Raw genomic sequence first — 16,301 nt, 5'->3', positions numbered from 1 at the left:
ATTAGCAAGTCTCGGCTGTGCCAGAAAATCATTCATTCACTCAAACACCACTGCCTCACCCAATCTCTGAGGAAACAAGATATTTCAAGTTGAAACACATTAACGTTTTGGTAAAATTGCTTTGCAACTTTTTAAATATTTAAAGGACCCTTTCAGGTATAGGAACAGATGCACCTTGTCCCCAATACCACAGCTTCGGAAGTTATTTTCTGTAAATTTCTAGCCAAGTGTTATCCCACTAAATGAGATGAACATAGTGTTTCCGGAATAAAAAAATAGATACTCAAGGTAATTTTTCATGCAGAAATGTCACTGTCATTTTCAAGGGTTAATTAAACTAAATGCTCTGGGGAAGAAATAACATATTTCATAACGTACTCTATCAAAGATGGATGTTAAAGATGCCATTGGGGAAAAAATACAAGAGTCCAAGTGTGTCCCAGCCAACATTCCTCCCTCACACCAACACCGCCAAATAAACAAACAGCTCATCCATTCGTTGGACCTTGCTGTGTGCAAAAATGGCTGCCACGTTCACCTACCCAACAACCATGACCCCTGCTTCGAAGTATTTCACTGTTCTATGAAAGGGTTTGGGACCTTTGAGAGACAGCTCAAGGTGCTGTGCAGATGAAAGTTCTTCCTTCCATCAAATGAAATAATTGCCCAAGTATAAAATCGGTCCAATAAATGAGGGACAGTGCTTCAGCTGTGGTTAACAGTATTCTTACAAAGGCGATTGACATTTATTTGTAGTTAATAATGATCAGGGCAGTCTGACAGACCAGGGAGCACGCTGGCATGATGCGAACACGAGCGCCAGATCTCTGGCATGAATCCTGATGTATGCATTATTGTCAGTAGATCATTGTTCTTGTTCTGAAGGTGGGGTGGCCATTTTTTTTCTGTAGAAAGTTTATGCTCACCAATTCAGTGCGAGTCAAATGTCGACTTTAGACTTCATCATCTCAATGTTCCAACAATGTTTGCTAAAACCAGCCTGAGAAGACCATTACCTCCTGACCCACCAGTGTACCAGTGGGTGGTTTGTTCTCATTTGCCAACCCTTTGGGACGATGAGGATCGAACTGTTGGCAGTTTTTTGTGCTGTGGGACCACACGCGCACAGAACTGGCCGTGTCTGCCCAGACTCAGTTACAACCCAGGATCATGGTGGGCTGACGGAGAAAGGAGACTTTCATCCAATGAGCCTGGACAAGATTTGAGCCAGGGCCCCAGAAGTAAAAGAGATAGGCCTAGAAATTCAGTATCGCCACGTTTGGGGCGCTGCAGCCGGGCGATCGCTAAATTTAGCGAACGGCGCAACTCAGCGCCACCTTTGCCGAAATTGAGTTGCATTGCCCCAAGAGGTTGCTGCTGCACTAAAGCAGGCGGTGCACGACTAGCATAAGGCGCTAAGCCGGCGAGCCGGGGCGCTACCACCAAGGGCGGGCGCAGCGTAGGTGCGGCGAGTTGCTGATTGAAGGCAGACACGCTGGCGCCGGTCAGCTCTTAAAGGGGGAGGGTCGATTTGTTTTGCTGCGACGCCCTGCACACTGCAGCCCTGAACATAGCTGCTTCACCAGTTCAACGCGCAGGACTATGGATAAGGCCAGGGAGCGAGCGCAGCGCTTCAGCGAGGGTGCCCTGAAGCTACTGGTTGGCGCAGTGGAGCGCAGGCGACCTGTCCTCTTCCCTGATAGTGGCAGGAGGCCGCTGCCCAGCGAGTATAGAAAAGCCTGGAGGGAGGTGGCAAACAGGGTGACCTCCAACAGCATGGTTGCCAGGACTCCTGTGCAATGCAGAAAAAAGTTCAACGACCTCACTCAGGTTGTCAGGGTGAGTACCCTTTCTAGTATCCTCTTCATCCCTGCATGTGCACCTCACTTTATGGCCAAAGGGACCTGAAAGCCCCAATGCCCAGCCCTCATCCAACAGCTATGGGACTCTCATGAAAATCACTTGCACATTCAGCACTTTACACACCGTCAGGGCTATTCCACCATGGGAAGCAGTGCAGGCAAGATCAGGGCTTGACAGTGTACTTAGACTCCGTCCTTTCTCTTGCAGGCAGCAGCGACGGACCGGGGGAGGCCGTCCTGACCTTAAAGAGCTCAGCGACCTGGAGCAGTGAGTGGAGCAGATTATGGGAGGCTGGCTGATTGGCCCCGTCGCCACTGGAGATGCCGACCCCGTTCTGGACAGCAATGGTAAGGTCATCACCTCTTTGACCTCTCTCTTTCCACTTGTGCCTCACACTAGCATCCTTTGCCACTCTCGAACCAATGCAGTGCATAGCAGCACTCATGCCTCCCTCGCTGCCGCCCTGTCCTCACTCTAAAGCAACTCTTGTGCCTCCCTGCTTTCAGATGCTGATTCGCCAGGTGAGGAGGCGGGCCCTCAAGCTGGCACTGTGTCTTGATTCAGAATTCGAGGAAGAGGAAGCCGGCCCATCAGTGCCACCCTCAGCCGACGCAGCCCATGGCCACGATGGGGACACGTCTTCACTGGAGGGGAGCAGGGGGGAAGTGGGGAAGGGTCTGATGAGGGTGAAGCTCCGGGGCCCAGCGGGCTGCAGCAACGCGGGAGGGGTGGGGAAGCTCGGCAGCCTTCTCCCCGGAGGGCGAGTGCGGCCTCCAGTCCTGCTACGGTGAGCGCAGAGGAGGTGCGGCTCCTTGGTGAAATGGGCGCCCAGGCTGAGCGCAGGCACACTGAGCTCATGGCTGCAGTGGCAAGGATGCCTGACTCCACAGAGTCACTGGCAAGAAGTGTTCAGGAATTCAGGGCAGCACAGGCCAGGAGTCTGCAGGACTTCGTGGCATCACAGGCGGCTTCCAGCCAAGTGCTCAGTCGTGCCGTGCATTCACTGGCTGGTGTGATGCAGACACAGACCAGGGCCACACGGGCACTAACTGCTGCCACCCTCGCTGGATCGGCCAGGCAGCAACGGGGCCCTCGCCGCGCCGCAGCAGCCCAGCAGTCTGTGCTTCAGCAGATTGCTGCGCATGCTTCAGTGCTGACCCGTGCGAGTGCCAGTGTCTCGGCCGACCAGGGAGTGCCTGTGCTCTGTCAGGTTGGCAGCATTCCTGCAGCCAACACTGTCACTCCTCCACTGCAGCTGCCACCACCCGTAGGACAGACTGCTGCCGCCCAAGCAGAGTTGGAGCAGTCAGAAGCCGGGCCCTCCAGGCCCAGAGCTGGTCCAGGCCGTCCCCCAAGGGCATCTGCCGTCTCACCATCTGACCCTCAGCAGCCTTCCCCCAGCCTTGCTGCAACCACTGGGGTCCCATTGAGGAGGAGCTGCAGGGCGGGAAGGGGCTAATCGTGGAAGCGAGGCGGATCACCCTCGCAGTAGAAAAAGTAGGTGTGGCAAAATGTTTTTTTTATATGAAGGCCGAGAATGTTGTGTTTGTTTTTTATATGAAGGCCGAGAATGTTGTGTTTGTTTTTTATATGAAGGCCAAGAATCATGGTCATTTTTGTTTAACTGTTTTTTTCATTTTCTCAAGGTTGTGAGAGCCAGTTATGTGTCTGACTGTTTTTTGGGGGGTTTCTCTGAATTTGTTTGTCATGCAGGAAGGGCACAGAGTTTGTAAAATAAAAAATTTGCTTTATTCAGATTGTCCATCTTTGCACTTTGAACTATTTGTTGCCTTGACCGGCTGAGGGTTTGCGGAGCGGCTCCATTCATGTTCTTTCATTGGCACAAGCCATTCCCTGAGAGGGGGCCTAGAACCGAGTTGCAATAATCCGCCGACAGACGGCCCTTGCACTTTGTGCCTCCCTCCCGTCTTGGTGCTCCTCCTCTTCCTCCTCCTCTGGTGGTCCTCCAATGTCTGCTGGCAGTGGCGGAGTCCTGAGGATAGCCAGGTTGTGCAGCATGCAGCACACTACAACGAAATGGGAGACTCGCTCAGGCGAGTACTGTAGGGCTCCTCCGGAACGGTCCAGACAGCGGAACCGTTGCTTGAGCACGCCGATTGTGTGCTCAATGACGTTCCTGGTAGCTTGATGGCTGTCATTGTATCGCTCTTCAGCAGGGGTGCTGGGTGCACGGAGCGGGGTCATCAGCCAGGTGCACAAAGGATAGCCCTTGTCCCCGAGAAGCCAGCCTCCTGGGTGAGCTGGGGCTTCGAAAATGTCTGCCACAGAAGTCTGACGCAGGATGTAGGCATCGTGGCTGCTGCCTGGAAAGCGGGCATTGACAGCTAGTATGAGCTGCCTGTGGTCACACACCAACTGGACGTTGAGCGAATGGTAGCCCTTCCAGTTGCGGTAATCCTCGGCATTCTGTAGCGGTGCCCGCAAAGCCACATGCGTGCAGTCAATGGCGCCCTGGACCATGGAGAAGCCCACTATTCTTGCAAATCCCATTGCACGCTCTTGCTGCTTGTCCAGGGTCATGGGGAAGGAGATGTACTGACGTCTCCTTCTGAAGAGGGCATTCGTCACCTGGCGGATGCAGCAATGTACCGCGAACTGGGAGATATTGGCAATGTCCCCAGTAGCGGATTGGAAGGAGCTGGTGGCATAGAAGTTGAGAGCCACCGTCACCTTCACTGCCACCGACAGAGACGTCCTGCTCCTCAGCTGTGGCTGCAGAGCTCTCTGAAGCAGGTGGCAGATCTCTGTGACCACCTCCCTTCTGAATTGCAGCCTCCGAACACACTGCTCCTCAGACATGTTCAGATATGAACTGCTGGCGGTATACCCTGGGTGGGTAAGGCCTCCTGTGCCAACGCCTGTTGGCCCGTCTCCATCTGGCCATGACTGGCACTCTCTCTCGGCGTCTCTGAGCCCTTTGAATGCAATGCAGAAAGCCAACGTTTCCACCCATTGCAGCCCCCATTATATGTGGCGACTCAAGGCTATGGCACTGAAAGTTAAATCCAACTGCAAAGCTCTGGCCTGAAACCAGAAGTACCTGTGCGAACGCTGAGTCAAAGCAGAAAGCTCTCTCCCTTTGTGTCTCTCCAAATATCTCTCTCTCACACAGGAGTGGAACAAAATGGCTGCCACAAAGAATGAAGGAAAAATCCCCTTTAAATAGCGCCCCCCGCAGCAACTGGGAACTGTTCCACTCAACCAGTCGCTGGGGGCGCCAGGTGCACAGAAGGGGGGCGCCACTGAAGTTCCGGTTCGGGGCGCACCAAGGGCGTTGCACCATGAAATGACGTCAGGATCTGCGCGCGCAGCTGAGCGGGCGCTACGGTTTTGCGCCGCCGCTAAATCTTGACCGAAGTTCGCGAGAGGCGCAGATCGCGCCGCGCCCAGGCGCTAGCCGCTTCGCGCCTCACTTCTCCTCCTCCTAAGGCGCTAGCGGCTGGCACTAACAACTGAATTTCTAGGCCATAGTTCTTTAACCCACTGTGTTACTCTCTCCACATGCTATTATTTATTCATTTACTAACATTCCCTGACAACGCCAAGATATAAAATGTTCAGTAAAAACAATGGTCAGTAAAGGAGGTGGTGTAGTCATGTCATACATGGCAGAGATACCTGGGAGGTAAAAGAAGTTGTTCCAGTGAGAGGTAGAAAAATAAACAAACTACTCTGGATAGAAGAGCAGGGGAGTTATCCCTGGGGTCTGGGCCAATCAACGCAACAAAAACAGATTATCCGGTCATTATCACATTGCTGTTTGTGGGAGCTTGCTGTGCACAAAATGGATGCCGTGTTTCCTCCATTACAACAGTGACTACACTCCAAAAGGCATTTCACTGGCTGTAAAACGCTTTGAAACGTCCGGTGGTCGTGAAAGGCGCTATAGAAATGCAAGTCTTTCCTTTTTTTTAAGACATCTCTCACATGCAACAAAAAACCCAATTAGGCTGACGCTAGAAGGATGCTTATAGATCTCCTGATCAGCAGAAGGAGGAAGACATTTCACTTTATGAAGAAATAAGAATGGCATGCAAGAACAGGAGAGCTATTTTAAATCAGTGAACTTAATCAATCTGAAATGAATTGGGACAAGCCCAAGTTGTCCAGAGTCGGAGCTCGTTAATGTAACACAGGGCTGCTTCATGGCCCGGTGGGTCAGAGAGACCACAAGAGGTAACGTTCATCTCGACCTGGTCCATGTAAGTGACCCAGACATAGCACAAAAAAAGGGAATCTTGGCATTCCTGGCCAACAATGACCACAAAATGATTAACGTGATCTGAGATTCGGAAATACCAAAGACACAGCTTTAAAAGGGCTAACTTAAAAGAGAAATGAAGGAACAAGCTCAAGCAACTCGACTGGAGGAGGTGGTTCAACAACACTTCAGGCCAGGGCAAACGGAACACCTTTAAAAAAGCACAATGTTCAGCATGCAGGATAAATACATACTGTACCTAAATGGGCATGACCCGAAATGGATTAATAAAACAAAGAAGAAGCAATATTGAGAGAAAAAATGACCTGCACAGAATACTGCAGAAAGGAAGGTGCTGGGGTTTACGGGAATAAATGGAAGAAAATGCTCGAAAGATGATCAGAGGTGCAAAGAGCTCTGGAGGGGGGAAAAAAGCACAACAGCTAACGGTAAGAAATTACTTCTGCAGCTCAACAGTAAGAGCAGTCAGAGAATGGGTGAGTACCATAAAAATTGCAGGCAAGCTTGAAACAGAGGACAGGACTGGGATGTAAACATTCGGAATGACTACTTACTCCAAGTATTCACAAGGGATGGTATGAGCAACATGCCTTCCCCAAAACAGAGTCACCCCAGGTAAAATTAATGACTCCGACGCAACTGAAATGGACGACCTAGACAGGCTGAATGGGCTCAAAAACAATAAATCCCCAGGGATAGACAGTTGTTTATCCCACAGTGCTAAAGGAAACCATTAGTGAGGCATCAACAGTCATTACGAGGGAGTCATTTGACACTGGGGAGGTACCAGTAGATTGGAAACTGGCCAATGTCATGCCTTATTTTAAAAGCGAGACAATTCAAACACAGGCAGCTGCAGACCATTAGTCTCCCTTTAATCCTGTGTAAAACAATGGAAATCAGATATCAGGTGTAAACGTAAAAGACTAGCTGTACAACAACTCAAATTAACAGCAGTCAACTGGATTCAGATGGGAAAGATTCTGCTTCACCAACTCCTTGACTTCTTTGAGGAAGTTACATCGCAAGTGTGCTGCAGTAAACCCTATAAATTGACTGACAGAAATCGTTTGACAAGGTTCCACCCAAAAGGTTATTAGTTACGCTGAAAGCTGTGGGATTCAAGGTAAATCTTTGGAAGGGAGAAGAATTGGTCGAAGGGTATTTTTTAGAGGAGTTACATTGGGGTGGGGGGGAGGTACTGATTGGTATGTCCCAGGGATCGGTGTTGGAGCGACTATTGTTTCTAATTATATCAATGATTTGGATGCAGAAACCCAAAAGCAAAATGGTTGAATTTGCAGCACACATTTGGCGAATGGTTTTGAAGTATCTAAAGTTGCAAGTTAGACAAGACCCAGGTGTGTTCGTAGACTCGGAGATGAAAATGTCCGAACATTGCAGAGCAACAATCAACAAAGGCAATAACATGCTGAACTATGGAACCAAAGCAATAAAATGCAAATCAGAAGCAGTCATAATCAGATTGCAGTGCCTTGATCAGACCACAACTTGAATAACTGTGCCCAGTTCTGTGCTACAAGGCACAAGGGAGACATTCAAATTGAGTGTAGAGAGCCACAAAGAGCTCTCCAGTAAAAGGAAAAACTGGAGAAACTTGTGCTCTTTAGCTTTGAAAGGAAAAAAGATCGGAGAAGTGATCTTACATGATTTCAAGTAATTTTCCTTGCTGTTTACAGAGTACAAGGTTTAAACGAGTAAAAGGGCAAAGCTGTTAGCAGTTTTTCTTCACCTAAAGAGTGATCAACACATGCAATGGAATGCCAGTTAAACCAGTGGAAGAGAAAAGCACTGGAATCATTTGGATGTTGCAGTGAAGGGACTTGAGTCTTTCTCAATGGAGGAGGTGAGATGTGGACTTGAATGTATAAAATATGATTAAGAAGTTTGCAGATGATACAAAAATTGGCCGTGTGGTTGAGAATGAAGAAAAAACCTGCGGCCAGCAGGAAGATATCAAAGGACTGGTCAGGTGGGCAGAACAGTGGCAAATGGAATTCAATCCGGAGAAGTGTGGGGTAATGTATTTTGGGGAGGGCTAACAAGGCAAGGAATACACAGTACATGGTCGGACACCGAGAAGTGCAGAGGATCAGAGGGACCTTGGAGTGCATGTCCACAGATCCCTAAAGGTAGCAGGACAGGTAGATAAGGTGGTTACGAATGCATACGGGATACATAATAAGAACATAAGAAGTAGGAGCAGGAGTAGGCCATACGGCCCCTCGGGCCTGCTCCGCCATTCAATAGGATCATGGCTGATCCGAACCTAGACTCACGTCCACTTCCCTGCCCACTCCCCATAACCCCTAATTCCCTTATCTGCTAGGAAACTGTCTATCTCCGTTTTAAATCTATTTAATGTTGCAGCTTCCACAGCTCTCTGGGGTAGCAAATTCCATAGATTTACTACCCTCTGAGTGAAGAAGTTTCTTCTCATCTCAGTTTTGAAAGGGCAGCCCCTTATTCTAAGATTATGCCCTAGTTCTAGTCTCACCCATCAGTGGAAACATCCTCACCGCATCCACCCGATCAATCCCCCTCACAATCTTATATGTTTCGATAAGATCGCCTCTCATTCTTCTGAACTCCAATGAGTAGAGGCCCAACCTACTCAACCTTTCCTCATACGTCAACCCCCTCATCTCCGGAATCAACCGAGTGAACCTTCTCTGAACCTCCTCGAGAGCAAGTATATCTTTTCTTAAATATGGAAACCAAAACTGCACGCAGTATTCCAGGTGTGGCCTCACCAATACCCTGTATAACTGCAGCAAGACTTCCCTATTTTTATACTCCATCCCCCTTGCAATAAAAGCCAAGATTCCATTGGCCTTCCTGATCACCTGCTGCACCTGCATACTAACTTTTTGTGTTTCATGCACCAGGACCCCCAGATCCCTTTGTACTGTAGCACTTTGCAGTTTCTCTCCATTTAGATAACTTGCTCTTTGATTTTTTCTGCCAAAGTGCATAACCTCACACTTTCCAATATTATATTCCATCTGCCAAATCTCTGCCCACTCACTTAGCCTGTCTATGTCCTTTTGCAGGTTTTTTATATCCTCCTCACTCACTGCTTTCCCTCCCATCTTTGTATCGTCGGCAAACTTGGATATGTTGCACTCGGTCCCTTACTCCAAATCATTAATATAGATTGTAAAGAGTTGGGGTCCCAGCACTGACCCCTGTGGAACATCACTAGTTACTGATTGCCAGCCCGAGAACGAACCATTTATCCCAACTCTTTGTTTTCTGTTAGATAGCCAATCTTCCACCCGTACCAGTATATTATCCCCAATCCAGTGATTTTTTATCTTGATCAGTAATCTTGTGTGGCACCTTGTCAAATGCCTTTTGGAAGTCCAAATACACTACATCCACTGGTTCCCCTTTATCCACCCTGTATGTTACGTCCTCAAAGAATTCGAGCAAATTTGTGAAACATGACTTCCCCTTCATAAAACCATGCTGACTCTGTCCTATTAAATTATGTTTATCCAAATGCTCTGTTATTGTTTCCTTAATAATGGACTCCAACATTTTACCAACCACAGATGTTAGGCTAACTGGTCTATAGTTTCCAGCTTTTTGTCTACTTCCCTTCTTAAATAAGGGTGTTACATTAGCAGTTTTCCAATCTGCCGGGACTTTCCTGAGTCCAGGGAGTTTTGGAAAATAATCACCAATGCATCCACAATCCCTACCGCTACTTCTCTCAAGGCCCTAGGATGTAGGCCATCAGGTCCGGGGGATTTATCCGCCTTAAGTCCCATTATTTTCCCGAGTACCACCTCCTTAGTGATTTTAATCGTGTTTAGCTCCTCTCCCCCCCCCACCACCCATTGCCCCCTGTTTGTCCAGTGTTGGGATATTTTTAGTGTCCTCTACTGTAAAGACTGATGCAAAATATTTGTTCAGCGTCTTTGCCATCTCCATGTTCCCCACCACTAGTTTCCCGGTCCCATCCTCTAAGGGACCAACGTTCACTTTAGCCACCCTTTTTCTTTTTATATAGCTGTAGAAACTCTTGCTATCTGTTTTTATATTTTTTGCTAGTTTACTTTCATAATCTATCTTCCCTTTCTTAATTAATCTTTTAGTTATTCTTTGCTGGCTTTTAAATGCTTCCCAATCTTCTATCCTCCCACTAGATTTGGCTACTTTATATGCCCTTGTTGTCAGTCGGATACTATCCTTTATTACTTTACTAAGCCACGGATGGCTGTCTTTTCTTTTACTCCCCTTTTTCCTCAGTGGAATATATTTTTCTTGAAAGATGTGAAATATCTCCTTGAATGTAGACCACTGCTCTTGTACCGTCTTACACTTTAATCTGTTTTCCCAGTCCCGTTAGTCAATTCTACTCTCATACCTTCATAGTCTCCTTTATTTAAGCTCAGTACGCTGGTTTGAGATCCAACTCTCTCACCCTCAAACTGAATTTGGAATTCAACCATATTATGGTCACTCATTCCAAGGGGATCCTTTACTAGGACATCTTTTATTAATCCTGTCTCATTACACAGGACCAGATCTAAGATTGCCTGCCCCCTGGTTGGTTCAGTTACATACTGCTCAAGGAACCCGTCCCTAATACACTCTATGAACTCTTCCTCAAGGCTGCCATGCCCAATTTGATTAGTCCAGTCAATATGAAAGTTAAAATCCCCCACGATTATAGCTGTTCCCGTATTACGAGCCCCAACTATTTCTTGATTTATACTCCGACCAACAGAGTTGCAACTGTTAGGAGGCCTATAGACTACACCCACTAGTGACTTTTTCCCCTTATTATTCCTTATCTCCACCCAAACTGTTTCACTATCCTGATCCTTTGACCCAATATCATTTCTGACTATTGCAGTGATTCCATCCTTGATTAACATAGCAACCCCACCTCCCTTTCCTTCCTGTCTATCCTTCCTAATTGTCAAATACCCTTGTATGTTTAGTTCCCAGTCATGATCATCTTGCAGCCATGTTTCCGTAATGGCCACCAGATCATAACCATGTGTAGTTATTTGTACCGTCAACTCGTCTATTTTGTTACGAATGCTGCGTGCATTCAGATAAAGAACTTTCAAATATGTTTCCTGACAATTTATTCCTGTTTTTACCCCTTTTACTACTTTACCATCATACATTCTGTCCCTTCCTGACACGCTCTGGTTTTTAATTCCCCCACTGCTACCTTGCTCTAATGCCTTCTCCGCTGTCATTTTTATTTTTCGCTTTCTTAAAACCTCCCCCCAACTAATTAGTTTAAAGCCCTCTCTACAGCCCTAGTTATTCGATTCGCCAGGATTCTAGTCCCAGCACTGGCCAAGTGAAGTCCGTCCCAACGGAACAGAGGAGGCTGAGGGGAGATTTAACTGAAGTGTATAAAATTATGCAGGGCCTAGACAGAGTGGATAGGAAGGACCTATTTCCCTCAGCAGAGAGGTCAATAACCAGGGGGCATAGATTTGAAGTAATTGATAGAAGGATTAGAGGGGAGTTGAGGAGAATTTTTTTTCACCCAGAGGGTGGTGGGGGTCTGGAACTCACTGCCTGAAAGGGTGTTAGAGGCAGAAACCCTCATCACATTTAAAAAGTACTTGGATATGCACTTGAAGTGCTGTAACCTACTATGGACCAAGTGCTGGAAAGTGGGATTAGGCAGGATAGCTCTTTGTCGGCCGGCACAGACAAGATGGGCCGAATGGCCTCCTTCTGTCATTAACGAGAGTTGGGCAAGTTGACATGCCCCATTTTCCCCGTTGCTCTACAGAGAAGCACTTGCCCCTTGGTCTCTCATGTAGTATCTCAGTATCGTCCACATGGACACCTGGAGGCAAAGTAAAAATCACAGCAGCAGACCTTTGTCCAACTATTCCTATGTTTTGAACCAGCAAACACATCTCAGTGTCAAATTGAAAGAAAAAACGCACACTATCTCACATTCACTTCAACAATTAAATAAACCATTTTTCATCCAACTACAGTATTTGGATTACGGCAATGGATTTTGGGCTGTATGGAAAAAAACTCGGCCAGCAAAGATGGTTAAATTTTTTCCTAGTTTCCCCAAGTATATAAATTAATCTCAAAGATAATATACAGACCAATACAATATACAGCCAAACATAGTTGTTTGAATACGTAAACCACGGCTGGGAATAGAAGGAAATGGCCAGTCAAAACGTAGGATCAGCTCAAAGTGTCCAAAAACTTCTCCCAATCCATTCTTAAATGGGTTATCTCTCTAGTTACCTATGTAGGGCAGGAATACCCAATCTGCAGTCCTAGACCCTTAACAACAACTTGCATTTATATAGCACTTATAACGTAGTAAAACATCACAAGGCGCTTCACAGGAGCGTTATCAAACAAAAATTTGACACGAAGCCACGCAAGGTCATATTAGGACACATGACCAAATGCTTGGTCAAAGAGGTAGTTTTTAAGGAGAGACTTAAAGGAAGAGAGATATAGAGAGGTTTACGGAGAAAATTCCAGAGCTTAGGGTCCAGGCAGCTGAAGGCATGGCTGCCAATGGTGGAGTGATTAAAATCGGGGATGTGCAAGAGGCCAGAATTGGTGGAGCGCAGAGATCTTGGAGGGTTGTAGGGCTAGAGCAGGTTACAGAGATAGGGAGGGGCGAGGCCATGGAGGGATTTGAAAACAAGTATGAGAATTTTAAAATCGAGGTGTTGACGGACCGGCAGACAATGTAGGTCAGTGAGCACATGGCGATGGGTGAATGGGACTTGGTGCAAGTCAAGAATTCCCCAGAAAAATCCACTGAATTTACAGGAAACTCTTTTTTATCCGGCACCGACGGGACCGGCGTGCTGCCGGTTGATCAAAAAGTCCGGATTACAGAGCGGTATACTTACTAAGGTACGAGAGCCCCATACATGGCCACAGATCCAGGCGTCCCTGTTGCAAGGTGAGGTGAGAGTGACTGCCCTTGACATCAAGGCAGCATTTGATCGAGTGTGGCATCAAGGAGCCCTAGCAAAACTGAAGTCAATGGGAATCAAGGGGAAAACTCTCCATTGGTTGGAATCATACCTAGCACAAAGGAAGTTGGCTGTGGTTGTTGGAGGCCATTCATCTCAATCACATGACATCACTGCAGGAGTTCCTCGGGGCAGTGTCCTAGGCCCAACCATCTTCAGCTGTTTCATCAATGACCTTCCCTCCATCATAAGGTCAGAAGTGGGGATGTTCGCTGATGATTTCACACTGTTCAGCACCATTCGAGACTCGTCAGATACTGACGCAGTCCGTGTCCATATGCAGCAAGACCTGGACAACATTCAGACTTGGGCTGACAAGTGGCAAGTAACATTCGCACCACACAAGTGCCAGGCAATGACCATCTCCAACAAGCGAGACTCTAACCATCTCCCCTTGACATTCAATGGCATTACCATCGCTGAATCCCCCACTATCAACATCCTGGGGGGTTACCATTGATCAGAAACTGAACTGGACCAGCCATGTAAATACTGTGGCTACAAGAGCAGGCCAGAGGCTGGGAATTCTGCGGCGAGTGTCTCACCTCCTGACTCCCCAAAGCCTTTCCACCATCTACAAGGCACAAGTCAGGAGTGTGATGGAATACTCTCCACTTGCCTGGATGAGTGCAGCTCCAACAACACTCAAGAAGCTCGACACCATTCAGGATAAAGCAGCCCGCTTGATTGGCACTCCATCCACCACCTTCAACATTCACTCCCTCCACCACCGGCGCACTGTGGCTGCAGTGTGTACCATCTACAAGATGCACTGCAGCAACTCGCCAAGGCTTCTTCAACAGCACCTTCCAAACCCGCGACCTCTACCACTTAGAAGGACAAGGGCAGCAGACGCATGGGAACATCACCACCTACAAGTTCCCCTCCAAGCCACACACCATCCTGACTTGGACCTGTATCGCCGTTCCTTCACTGTCGCTGGGCCAAAATCCTGGAACTCCCTTCCTAACAGCATTGTGGGTGTACCTACACCATATGGACTGCAGCGGTTCAAGAAGGCGGCTCACCAACATCTTCTCAAGGGCAATTAGGGATGGGCACTAAATGCAGGCCTAGCCAGCGACGCCCACATCCCATCAATGAATTAAAAAAAAACTCCGGTTACACGGCCACAGATCCAGAACCCCGGTTACATGGCCACTAATATGAAGTAAAACTTACCTGAACCTACTCCTGAATTTTGCCAGTTAAGAGAGATTTCCGGTTATTTAGGTGCCAGTAAAAAGAGAGTTTCCTGTACTCATAAAATGTACCATTTAATGTTCGGTACAGCAAGATGTTTATCCTGCATAGGTTACCCCTTCCCCCCATAGCTTGGGTTCTGCTCCAGTCCCAGAGCTGGAGAGTTTCAACTCGGTCCCCACCCAATGACAAATTCAGTGTGAGCGCTGCATGTGGGAGTTTGGCGTTCTCACCGCACTCTGAACTGTAATAAAAACAGAAAATGCTGGAAATACTCAGCAGGTCAGGCAGCATCTATGGAGAGAGAAACAGAGTTAACGTTCCAGGTCGATGACCCTTCATCAGAACTGGAAAAAGCTGGAGATGGAACAGGTTTTTAAGTAAGTGTAGGGGCAGGGAAAGGGGGGAGGGGAGGAAAGAACAAAAGGGAAGGTCTGTGATAGGCTGGAAGGCAGGAGAGATTAAGAGACAAAAGGGACGATGGAGCGAGGGCAAAAGGAGATGGTAATGGGACAAGTTAAGAAACAAAGGATGTCTCTAGATGAAGTGTAAATGGTTCTGGCAGAATGAAAGACAGCTGCCATGTGGGAGAGAAAAAAAATATAATGAATAAAATAAATGGAAAAAAAATGAATAGGGGCCAAGGTTATGGTCTGAAATTGTTGAACTCTGTGTTGAGTCCAGAAGGCTGTAAAGTGCCTAATTGAAAGATGAGGTGCTGTTCCTCGAGGTTACGTTGAGCTTCATTGGAACAGTGCAAGAGGCCGAGGACGGAGAGGTCTGAGTGGGAGTGGAGCGGAGAATTAAAGTGACAGGCGACCGGAAGCTCGGGGTCACCTTTACGGACTGAACCGAGGTGGTCCACAAAGCGGTCACCCTATCTGTGTTTGGTCTCCCCAATGTAAAGGAGACTGCATCGTGAGCAGCGAATACAGTATACTAAATTGCAAGAAGTACAAGTAAATCGCTGTTTCACCCGGAAGGAGTGTTTGGGGCCCTGGACAGTGGGAAGTGGGGAGGTAAATGGGCAGGTGCTGCATCTCCTGCGCTTGCACAGGAAGGTGCCGGGCGAAGGGGAAGGGGTGATAGAGTGAACCAGGGTGTCGCGGAGGGAACGGTCCCTACTTGTACTTCTTGCAATTTAGTATTCGCTGCTCACGATGTGGTCTCCTCTACATTGGGGAGGCCAAAACGCAGATTGGGTGACCGCTTTGCAGAACACCTCCATTCAGTCTGTAAGGGTGACCCCGAGCTTCCGGTCGCCTGTCACTTTAATTCTCCGCTCCACTCCCACTCTGACCTCACTGTCCTCGGCCTCTTACACTGTTCCAACGAAGCTCAACGTAAGCTCGAGGAACAGCACCTCATCTTTCTATTAGGCACTTTACAGCCTTCTGGACTCAACATCGAGTTCAACAATTTCAGACCGTAACCTCGGCCCCTATTCTTTTTTCCCCCATTTATTTTATTTATATATTTTTTTCTCTCTCCCACATGGCAGCTGTCTCTCATTCTGCCAGAGCCATTTACACTTCATCTAGAGCCATCTTTTGTTTCTTAACTTGTCCCATTACCATCTCCTTTTGCCTTGCACCATCTCTTAATCTCTCCTGCCTTCCAGCCTATCACAGATCTTCCCTTTTGTTTTTTCCTCCCCTCCCCCCTTTCCCTGCCCCCTGCACTTGTTAAAAACCTGTTCGATCTCCAGCTTTTTCCAGTTCTGACGAAGGGTCATCGACCTGAAACGTTAACTGTTTCTCTCTCCACAGATGCTGCCTGACCTGCTGAGTATTTCCAGCATTTTCTGTTTTTATTTCAGATTTCCAGCATCCGCAGTATTTTGCTTCTGAACTGTAATACCCTGGGGGCATGACAACACACACTTGTGTTAACGAGGTACTTAGATGCGGAGCTCAGACACTGCAGCTGGAGTCTGCCAGCCAGCCCCAGACCACAGCAAATTA

The 16,301-nt window shown here is 47.8% G+C and overlaps 1 protein-coding gene across 1 annotated transcript in view; it reads right to left on the bottom strand.

Annotated features, from left to right (window-relative positions):
• The window catches only part of zdhhc17 (zDHHC palmitoyltransferase 17), a 98,940-nt gene that overhangs the window by 43,350 nt on the left and 39,289 nt on the right, over positions 1-16,301 (bottom strand). The window lies entirely within an intron of this gene.

Source organism: Somniosus microcephalus, chromosome 16 (genome assembly GCF_052327205.1).
Source record: "Somniosus microcephalus isolate GS21.2 chromosome 16, FLI_Smic_1.0, whole genome shotgun sequence".
NCBI classification, from domain to species: domain Eukaryota; kingdom Metazoa; phylum Chordata; class Chondrichthyes; order Squaliformes; family Somniosidae; genus Somniosus; species Somniosus microcephalus.
This window is presented reverse-complemented; position numbering and strand designations above follow the sequence as displayed.